General features: G+C 37.9%; 1 pseudogene; it reads right to left on the reverse strand.

The window, feature by feature from the left end:
* Positions 1–7525: 7525 nt before the first annotated feature.
* Positions 7526–10987, reverse strand: LOC114703661 (annotated as a pseudogene).
* Positions 10988–11579: the final 592 nt, after the last annotated feature.

An 11579-nucleotide genomic window follows, 5' to 3' on the forward strand; every position in this document is an offset into this window, starting at 1 on the left:
GGGGTTTGTAAAACCTGTATGAAATCTCCTTGAATGCTTTAGGTCAAACTTCACCCCAGAGCATTTGAGAAAGTTAGAACATTCACTGCTTATATATTATAGCTTAGAATGCATGAACTAAGGCAGTTAACAAAATAGGGTCTTTGACTTGCATAAAAGTTGCTAATATACAAGTGTATGCAAGTGTTTCTATCCCACTGAAATCCCAACACACTAATGAATACCAGGTTTTTCTGTCCAAAGAAAAACATTGTCAGCATTATCATGTAAGACTGTCATCCAAAGCATTCCCAAACTATTGTTTAATTTTGTGTTCGTAGTTGGACGACAAAGTACAACTTCACCTGTATGTCTGGAGCTTCTTTGTCATTGTTACTGGATCATGTGTAGGTGATGAAAGATTGTGACTTGTCATATAGTAAAACTGTCATTGTGGAATACAGCATGGATTCTTTTCGAGAACGCCAAAGCTCTTCCATTGCTTTGCAGTGATCTCGTGATTGAGAGAGAATTAGAGAACTGATTAGAGTTTTGAAGAAGATGCCACATGCTCACACCAAATAACCAGATTCTCTGCCCATTAGCCCAACCTGTGCTTGTTTCAGTTTGTTTGTTTGTTTGTTTTTGGTTAAAGCAGTGGTTCTCAGCCTATGAGTCATGGCCACTTTGAGGGTAGAATGACCCTTTCACAGGGGTCACCTAAGACCATCAGAAAACAGATATTTACATTATGATTCATAACAGTAGAAAAATTACAATTATAAAGTAACAATGAAAATAATTTTATGATTAGGAGTCACCACAACATAGGAGCTGTATTAAAGGGTTGCAGTATTAGGAAGTTTGAGAACTGCTGGGTTAAGGCATCTTCTCACAGATGTCACCTGAGTGTCTTTTGAGGGGGAGCTTAATATACTTCCCCCTTTTCCTTGAAAACACTACTCAGTCCTATGAAGATTCAGGAAGGGCTTATTCAGAGAAAACATAGGAGAGTGCAGCACCTTCTTTTCTGGTATTGTGAGTTAAAGCAAAAGATATTTTCTGGATGAAAAGCTGGCACCACATGACCATCTAGGCATGTTGGAATACAGTGAAAACTCTGGGATTACCATGACAGCAACAATTTTTGTTGTTATAAGAAAGGTCACTAAGATAACATTGAGAAAGTTTCTAAGGATAGTGAGGATATTTATCTTCTTTAAAGAACAACATGGCTGATTTCATAATAAGTTTTAAGTGTATGAGAGGAGAGGTTGGGGGTCTTCAAATGGGATGTGCAAGATTTAGCTGAGTAATACTGAGCAGCATTGTGACCTTGTGTATGCAATCTATGCCTCCTAAACTCCTTTGCTTATCTGCAAAATACAGATGTGAGTTCAGCTTATTTCACAGAATTTTTATGAGAGTCGAAGGAATGTACTTTGAGATGGGGGGAAAATGTGCTATAAGCCAATATCAAAGTACTAGACCATTGTCTTTTCTTAATGGATTTGAATAAATACATAAAAGAATAAAAGAGTAGTTATAAAATTTCTGTGCATCCAACTTTCATTTGAGAAGTTTATTTAAAATTGAAATGTCTGCCTGTGTTTTGTGTCTACCAATTCACAAAGAAACCTGAGTCCCACTAGGTCCCCAGGTGATGGGTAAATGCCTTTCTGTACCCTGTGAATATGTGTTGCTCTGATTGGTTGATAAATAAAGCCATTTGGCCTATGGCAAGGCAGCTTAGATGCAGATGGGAAATTCAAAGAGAGAGCCAGGAAGAAAGCAGGGAGAGACATCAGCCCACCATCCAGGAAGCAGCATGTAATGGCACACAGGTAAAGCCATGGAACATGTAGCAATATATAGATTAACAGAAATGGGCTGAGTGTAAGTGTAAGAGCTGGTCAGTGGTAGGCCTGAGCTAATGGCCGAGCAGTTTTAATTAATAAAGCCTCTCTGTGTTTACTTGGGGGACGAGAGTGGGAGAGATTTGTCCTGACAGCCGGCTAGGTGGGCGGTGGGCGGGCACAGGAAAACATCTAGCTACACCCAGGTGATTCTGAAATTAGTAAATTGGATGTGACAGATGCTTAACATGTTATGCAGAATGCCCATTCCAGGAAATACTTGTTTCTTAGCACATAGGAGTAGGGTGTTTACTCAGCAACTTCAAGTATTGCCCCAGCCCAGGGGAACTGACCTGTTTTAGGTCCTAGCTCTTCCTGGGGCAAATTGGATAAAATAACCAATGGCTGTGACAATATCAAAGCATGGCCATCTTGGCCCATTTTGGTGCAACTCTGAAGGGCCACTGTAGCTCCAGAACTTCCTGGAAAGTTGGCCAGAGTTGATGACACTCTGCACCTTTGTGACCTTTTCTCTATCTGGTTCTGCTTCCATTCATCTATGGTGTTATATCACCGGGGCACTGTGTATGTTTGTTCGTGTGTGTGTGTGTGTGTGTGTGTGTGTGTGTGTGTGTGTGTGTGTTCATGTGTGTGCAGGTTGGTATTAATTTATGTAAGTGTGGAACTTAGGATAATAACCTCATGTGTTTTTATCTGGAATGTTGTCCCCCTCGAGACAGGGTCTCTCATTGGCCTGGAACTTGCCACATATGCTATATATACATTTTGCCAGTGAGCAACAGGAACCTGTTCAGCACTGAGATTATGGGTATGCAACACATCTAGATTTTTCTGGGGTTACTGGGGATCAAAATCAAGCAATCGCTTAACTGAGCCACTCCTATCCCCAGGATAGGAGTGCACATTCTCAATACCAAAGCTCTCTCTGCAAGTCTGCTTCTGGGAAAACTGGCTTGCTACAGTAAGGAAAATGTGAACTGGAAGGCCAAATAGAATTATGTTCTTCTTCATCCCCCAAAACCTTCTTACAATTCCAGTGGATGCAATTTCTTCCTTCAAAGTGGAAGCCCTTCCTGATTTAACTATTTTTTCTGTCCCATTTCCTGATCTGGTACTTCTTAATCCTCAGTTCAAAAGATTCTTTTCTTTCATCCTTGTCCAAAAGGAAGGAGATACAAATATGTTAGGTGAACTCCCTTAGGATAGCATCAAGCAGGGTAAAGAGAAATCATGTTCCTCTCTGGTGTGCTAGGAGCTCCAGAACTGAAGTTGCATACAAGAAGTAAGTTTAGTACAATGTTCCTAGACGTACCTTATGCAAACTTTAAATTGGTGGTTCTCAACCTATGGGTCACAACCCCTGTGGGAGTGTGCTGGGAGGCCCTGCTTGTCAGAGGTTGCAGCTTACAATGGCCTGGCAGCTCTCTTCAAGCTTGATGACAAGGAGGACTCCCTCCACATGGCACGAGGTGCCATGTTCTCTACCTGACTTTATTTGAAGACTGTCTCTAGGCACATATGCACTTATCCTTGGTATGACCCTTGACAGAGTTCCTTACAGAAACTTCCCCCTATTGTCTATATGGTAATTAGACATTGTGCTAGGAGCATTATGATAGGATCATGCTTCCACAGATTATAATTAAGCCTTGTACTTGGAACATTATGCTAGGAGTGTGCTGTTTAATGCAAATTAGGTAAGTGCCCAGCAAATTTGGTGATTCCCAATTTTACATATTCTCTATTCTCTGGAGTAAAACTGAGCTTTCTCACTGAGGCAGTATCCTGGAGGGCTATTTCCCTCATGTTCACAGCCCATACAAAGGTCTATGTCACCACTTTGCTCCTTTGTCCCCATGGACTGGTGACAACGGATAGAAAGGAAAAGGGGGATCTTTTCATAGAGGTCACATATCAGATATCTTGCATATCATATATGTTCATTAGGATTTATAGCAGTAGCAAACATACAGTTGTGAAGTAGTAATGAAAATAATTTTATGGTTGGGGTCACCACAACATGAGGAACTTGTATTAAAAGGTCACAGCAGTTGGAACGTTGCAAAACACTGCTTTAGATCAAACTGCTTAACTATTTCCATGATAGAAGCAGGATGAGCTACTTCCCTTGTCACTATGGCCAAATATGAGATGACAAACAACTTTAGGAAGTGAAGGTTTGTTTTGGTTCAGTTTGAAGAGGTACAGTTAGTTCATCATGGCAGGTAATGACATTGTGTAAAGTGTGTGCGACACTTTCCACAGTAAGGAAGCAGAAAGGGATGAGATGAATGCTAGTCTTCATATCACTTTGTCCCTTTTCCCTTTTATTCAGAACAGGGCCCCAGTCTATAGTATGTTATCACTCATATTCCCTCCTTACTTAAACTTCTCTGCCCTTAAGGACAAACCCAGATGTATGCTTTCACGGTTTCTGAATACATTCATTTTGAAAATGATGATTAATCATCACAAGTTTACCTCTTTTCACTTGACATCAAAACATATCACTTTTAGTTTTAGATTTTATTTTGACTTCTAATTATGTGTATGTATGTGTATTTTGTGGCTGTGCACATGAGTGTACACCTACATTGGCCAGAAGTTGTGAGCTACCTACCACGAGGTTTGGGAACTGAATTTGGGTCCTCTGTAAAAGCAATAAGCACTCCTAACTGATGACCAGTCCACAAGACATGTCACTTTTTAGGTGTCATTATTCCCCTGGATCACACACAAAAAAAAATCATGGTCATTTTCATAATATAAAATGAGTTTAGTTAAACTCCAAAAGTCGCCATAATCTTTAACAGTCTCAATACTGTTAAAGCATCTAAAAATTCTTCTGAGACGCAAGACAAACTTTTAACTGTGATCCTGTGTAAAATCAAAACACAAACTACATAATTCCCATATCCAACAGCACAGAATAAATAGTCTTGTTCCAAAGGAGAGGAATAGGAGAATATCAAGGAAAGATAAAACCAAAGCAAAACCCAAGGACAGTAAGAAAAACACCAAATTCCAAAGCTTCATATCCAATATCCTGGATTATTTGATGGCATCATGTGGGCTCCAACAACCTTTGGCATCCTGTTCCTCCCAGTCTGCTACCTGAAGCACAAGTAGCTTCTTTCCTAGGTCAGCCACATTTAAAGATGGTAACTTGCTGGGTGGCTGCTGCGGCGGCGGCGGCGGCGGCGGCGCACGCCTTTAATCCCAGCACTCGGGAGGCAGAGGCAGGCAGATATCTGTGAGTTCAAGGCCAGCCTGGTCTCCAAAGCGAGTTCCAGGGAAGGTGCAAAGCTACACAGAGAAACCCTGTCTCAAAAAAAAAAAAATAAAAATAAAAATAAAAAAAGATAATAACTTTCCTCAGGAGGCATCCCATGGCCCTATCATTTTCACAGTTTTGTGCATGGCTTCTCAGCTCTATGACACATTGTCTCACTTGAGGTGGTTTCTAGAACCTTGGTACAAGACTCTATGAAGCTATAATTTTTTACATTTTGTATGCCTGAAAAACTAGTTATCATGTAAATGATACTGCCAGTTCTTTTGAAAATGTGAGATGTTCTATGGCTCAATTCTACCACAGCAGAAGTGACTTTTGGATACCTTACTGGCTGGATGTGGGAAAACAACTCCTTGTGCTGCTATCTTGTCAGGGAACCTCTTTACCTGTAATCACAGTACATGTTTTCTCCTTTCAAATAAACTTGCATCTTTACAAGTTGGAGCTTTCCAATGATGGTGTCTTGCTCTTGAGGCAACTTTCTTATTGTCCCAGTGCAAAGATCAGTGTTTCTACTTATTAACATTAATCTTTTTAAAAATAATTTCAGCTGCTCTCTTCCCAGACACTTTGTCTGCAATTTTAAAATTTACTTGTACTGTTTTCTTCTTGAAACTGCACATCTTTCATACTATTCTGCTTTGGATTGTCATTATCAATATCAATAAACACAGTGACCGGTTACCATGGGACTGACTATACTATGCTGTCTTGAAATTTTCTCTGACAAACTGTTCAAGCCTGTTTTCATTTCAACCTCATTAAAAAGTTAGGACATGGGCAGAATGCAGTCAGATTCTTTGCTTGAATGTGATATGAGCAACCTCTAGCCCGGTAGCCAAGCTGCCTCCCCATTAAAATCTCATGAGCCAGGATCAACACTTCATTGACTGCATTTCTATCAGTTCATTGGTCTTCACCTTCTGACCAAAATAGTCCACAAAGCTCCACTCACAGCACTCTACTCCATTCCTCCTTCAGTCATGGGGCAGAAGGCTCAAAAACTACTTAGTCATGTTTCCTTCAGTAAGGACTCTACCCTTTTCTACCAATTTTCTGTGTTTTTACTTTCTCATTCCTATGATAGAATATCTGAAAAATTCAAGTGCTAGTAGAATCTACTTTGGAGAATTTTCTGGTTCAAAGAAATGTTGAGCAGCAAATATAAAGATTTTCTAGATATCTGCTTCACTCAAATATACATAGATTCCCCTCCTGGTCAAGAGTTAGAAATAAGGTTAAGGTCACAAATAACGAGAGTAAGTACCATTCCAATAGAAGTGTCTCAACAAGGCAAAACGTGACTCTTGATCCAAAGGATGTTCTGCTTATGAAGTGGAGGAAGCACTACACAGAGGCTGTGTGTCCATTTGATTGCATTCTCGTACAGGTAGTGACTGTGGCTTTCCCTCAGCAACTGGAGTCCAACCTTACAATCTTTCATGATTGGCTAGTTTTAAAAAACTCTGGCACAGAGAGCGGAAATGAAGGGCAGTGGGAAGAGGACAGCCACTAAGTCACTTAAGTTCTGAGAATCCACCAGGGCCTTTGTAAAAACAAAGATTAAGTGGAGACAATTAAAACATTTGTATAAAAGTCTTACAAGCTGAGGGAGACAAAAAGTTTTCAATTTCTTGGAGAAATACAAGTTTGATGATATTTGATAGAAAAGACTAATATTTTATGTTTCAGTACTGAATATTTTATGGATTTGAGACCATGTGAAATGTTGTAACTTACAGTATCATACAAATAGTTTCAAATGACTATAAATCCCTTGAATTTAGAATTTAACATTAAAATATATGTGCAATCCAAGTTAACACATCTATGTTGACTCCATTTTACAACTTATTAATTATATGATTTTAAACAATTACAATGATGTTAACCTTTTGTTTTCTCTTTCTTCATTTAAATAAATTTATTGTACTTTGTTTAGATTATGTAGCTCTTGTTCAATTATGAGGACAGTTTTTAAAGGATAGTAGACTATTGGCTATTTCAATAGATGGAATAGGAAGACAGACTATGTCAAAACTTCAGGAAACACACATTTGAAGTTAGAAAATTTCTTTACAGAGCATAAACTATATAATCTATTGAACAAAATCTCCTCAAAACGTATGAGGAGTCTCCTAACTGATACACAGGGTTTCTCCATTCAAATAAAACAGACAGATCAACTCACCTAGCAGCCTACTGAAATACAAAACAGAAATCCAAATTCAAACACCCTGGATTCATGATAAAATATGAGCATTTAAATGCAGTTCTTCAAGTTGGATATTGGCATGACACTAAGATCTTCCTGAAAGTAGAAAGCATGAACCAAGACTGAGAAGGAGTCTAGCTTTATGTGCTTGCTCTTCCATCACTTAGTACTCTTCCACTTGCCAATATACTTGACCCAGCAGGTGTGGTTAGTTGGAGAGAATTCTAAAACCATGCTGGATGGGGTTGGCTTTCTCACAGAACAACCTACATATAGATCCCACACACCAGATCCTTAACTGTGCTACACAGCAAAAGGGAGTTCCACATCCTTTTCGAGACTTTATGTGTTCTGTCCTCTGGGCAACATCCATCAGGTGTAGGGTCTGCAGTCCCCAAATGTCACAGGAGTCTCCGTGGAAATACATGGCTTGCTCCACAGCAACACTCTCCCACTGTAGCACAGGGGCAAAACTACTTTGTCTCCACAGATATTGGCTCCTTCCCTGACTGTTCCTTGGTCACTGAGCCCTGCAGAGGTACTCCAGTGTAAGTTTTGGGGGTGGAGGCAGTAGTACAGTCTCAACTTAAGGTTGCCTAGGAACAGACTCAATGGCATTCACTCAGTGCTCTTAATCTACTCCACCAGTTGGAAAGTTCTGGTTTCTTGACTCATCATCACCTGCATTCATTGCAAAGAGTAATTCAAATCCAGAGGAGAGACTTGAGGAAGCAGCAAAGGATAACTTTGCACTCAGTTCTATACAAGTAAATTCTTCCTGTCTTAATGACTCACTGTGTTCATCCTCAGCGATCTCGGAAAATGAAGTGCCCTCTTTAATAATACTTGCGTAACACACCATATGGACTGTCAGAGAATAGTTACAGCTGTCTCCTTCCTTACAAACCCCATGCATCAAATACCTGCAGGCAACCTGTTTCAACCAGCCAACTCCCCTCTCACTGAAGGATGGGGTAAGATAGTCCACTGTCACATGCTGCTGATGTGGCTTTCTAATTCTTTAATTGTTTAATCTAAGCAATATAAGAAGACAATATAATCATTAAATTGTCTGTGAGGTTCTTCAGGCATTGCAAATTTAGGTTTTAGTACATTAACTACCTGAAAATGGTTCACTAATGAAACAAATGCTTTGCATGCCTACTAAAACTAAGAGACTAGACTAGACTGAATAATGTGGAGATGAGAAGGGTTAGAATATGTAAAAGTTCTGTTTAAGTTGAGCCCAGTTTGTGGTCTGGGAACACAAACAATGCATATCAAGGAAGGACTTCACACTGAGGATGGAGAATTGTGGAGGACCACAAGGTTCAGGTAGCATTTGAAAATGACTAGTGTAAGCCAATAGCATTCTAGTAGGAAAAGGAAGGAGAAATTAGTCATGAGAACACTTACACAAAGGGTTCTGTTGTGACTAATCTTCTCTTAACATGATCAGTTTTGGAATCACCTAGAAACGCACCTCTGGGGATGTCTATGAGAGTGTCTCCAGAGAAATTTAACTAATGGAAAAAAACCTATCTTGAACAGCACAGCCCAATGAATTGTGGCTATGGGCTGAATAAAAAGGAGCAACGTGAGATGGTTGTCTATGTCCATCACTTTCTAATGGAATTCTGCTTTCTGACAGCAGATGCAAGGTTGCAAATTCCCACGTTCCCACTACCATGCCTTCATCACCATGCTGGACTGTATTCCCAAAACCAGGAACAAAATGAATTCTTTTAACATGAACTATGTCTTCAATGGAATGCCTAAGTGTTTCTTTTTCAGCATCTGGAAATTTTCATTGTAGAAACCTTTCTCTTTTTTGGTTAGATATATTTTTAAACATTTGTTTTTGATGTATTTTTAATAGTAAACTTTTCCTAATTTCTTTTTCTACAATTACATTCTTGCCATATATGAAAAGTATTGTTTTTAAGTTGATGTGTCTTGCAACTTTGTTTATTAGGTCTGACAATTTTCTGGCAGACTGGATAGGCTTTTTTAAGTAATGAGAACTATGTCATATTCAAATATAGTTTGACTACCTCCTTTCCTATTTCCATCACTTTATGTCTTTCTCTTTTCTAATTGCTATAGCTAAAGCTTTGAGGACTCTATCAAATAAGAGAGAGGAGAGTGGGCATATTTGTTTTATTTCTGAGTTTAGAGGAAATGCTATTTATCTTGAATCAATATCATGTTGGCTACAGGGGTGTCAATGAACTTTATTATTTTGAAATAATAGAAATAGCTCAATCTATTTCTAAAGTCACCAGAATTTTTTCATGAAAATATGTTGACTTGTTGAATGCCTTTTCAGCATCAATTAAAATAATTATGTGAAAAAAAGAAAAAATAATAATTATGTGGTTTGTGTCCTGTAGTTCTTGGTTTTTAATTCTTTACTCTTTTCACTTTTTGTTCTTACTGCTGTTTGGGGTGCCTGCCACCCAAAAAAGTACACATGGAGTTTTATTCTTACTTATGAATGCCTGGCCTTAGCTTGGCTTGTTTTTTGCCAGCTTTTCTTAAATTATCCCATCTACCTTTCTCTATGTCTGTATATCTTTTCTTTCCTTACTATTCCATGTCTGGCTGTGTGGCTGTGTGGTTTTCCCCTTCTTTTCTCACTCCATGATTTTCCTTCTTTCCAGATTTCTCCTTCTATTTATTCTCTCTGCCTGCCAGCCCCACCTATCCTTTCCTGCCAAGCTATTGGCCATTTAGCTCTTTATTAGACCAATCAAGTGTTTTAGACAGGCACAGTAACATGCGTCACAGAGTTAAACAAATGCAACATAAAAAAATGAACACATCTTTGTATCATTAAACAAATGTTCCACAGCATAAACAAATGTAACACATCTTAAAATAATATTCCACAACACTGTACCTACATTTATTTATATGATGCATTACATTTATTGATTTATATATTTTGAACAAACTTTACCTTTCTGGAATAAAGTCCACTTGGTCATAATGTTTAATCTTAATGTGTTCTTGAATTAGTTTTGCAAGTGTTATGTTGATAAATTTTGCAACTGTGTTCATCAAAGAAATTGTACCATAGTTTTCTTTTATGTTGCATATTTACCAGGTTTTTGTATCATAATAACACTTGCTTCATAGAATTAACTTGGTTTCTCACTTTCTCTTTTATGGAACAAGTTAAGAAATTTGTGCGAGATCTTCACTGAATGTCTGACAGAACAACAACAAATCTGTCCAGTTCTGGAATTTTCTTTGAGGAATAAGCTTTTGATTACAGCTTTAATCTCATGCTTGTAATGGATCAGTTTGAGCTTGTAACTTTAGGGCTTAATTTGAGTAAATAGTGTGCATGTAGAAACTGTTCTATTTCTTCTGTATTAACCAGTTTTTTAGAGTACAAGTTTTCATAATAATCTCTTATAATGTTCTGTATTTCATTAAAGTTTGTTATAATGGCACCCCTTTAATTTCTAATTTTATTGCCTTATCTCTTATCTGACTTTTTTTATCAGTTTGGCTGAAGGTTTATCAATTTTGTTAAGTTTTTTGAAGAATCAACTCTAGTTGATTTTTACACTGTTCTTTTTAATCTCCATACCTTTTGGAAATATCATTCATGCTCCTTAGTTACTTTTTCTTTGTTTATAGGTATTTGTATTATCATCTCAATTTTGTTCTCTATCCCTGAAATTCATTCTTCTCCATGGGATTGTCTGTTAATGGTGTTATCAATTGTGTTTTTTATTTACTTGATCATCTCTTTCTTTTCAAATATTTCTGTGGATTTTTTTCAATGTTTTAATCTTTTTGCCTAATTTTTCCTCAGCATTTTGATCTTTTGCTTCCAATTTTCTGTTACTTTCATTTTGGAGACTATCTTGTCAAGTCTGGAATAGATTTCCTTAATTTGTGAATTTGTTTGATTCATCAATATGATCATTAATTGTTTTACAAAGTAAAACCCTGAATTCTTTCTTAGATATTTCAGATATATCTGTAGCTTTGGATCCCTGATAGGGAATGTGGCATTGATTATGTATAATAATGTTGGCTGTGTCATATTCTTTGTGTTTCTTTGTTGTGTTTTTGTACATCTACCAGAGTGAGTTTCTTTTTGACTTACATTTCTTTAGAAACTTTTGAGGTGTTTTGTTTTCTGTGGCTCTTCATAGGGGAACATTTGCATGAAGTCAGCTATGGGGACTTAGTG

This window comes from Peromyscus leucopus, chromosome 4 (assembly GCF_004664715.2).
Source record: "Peromyscus leucopus breed LL Stock chromosome 4, UCI_PerLeu_2.1, whole genome shotgun sequence".
Lineage (NCBI taxonomy): Eukaryota > Metazoa > Chordata > Mammalia > Rodentia > Cricetidae > Peromyscus > Peromyscus leucopus.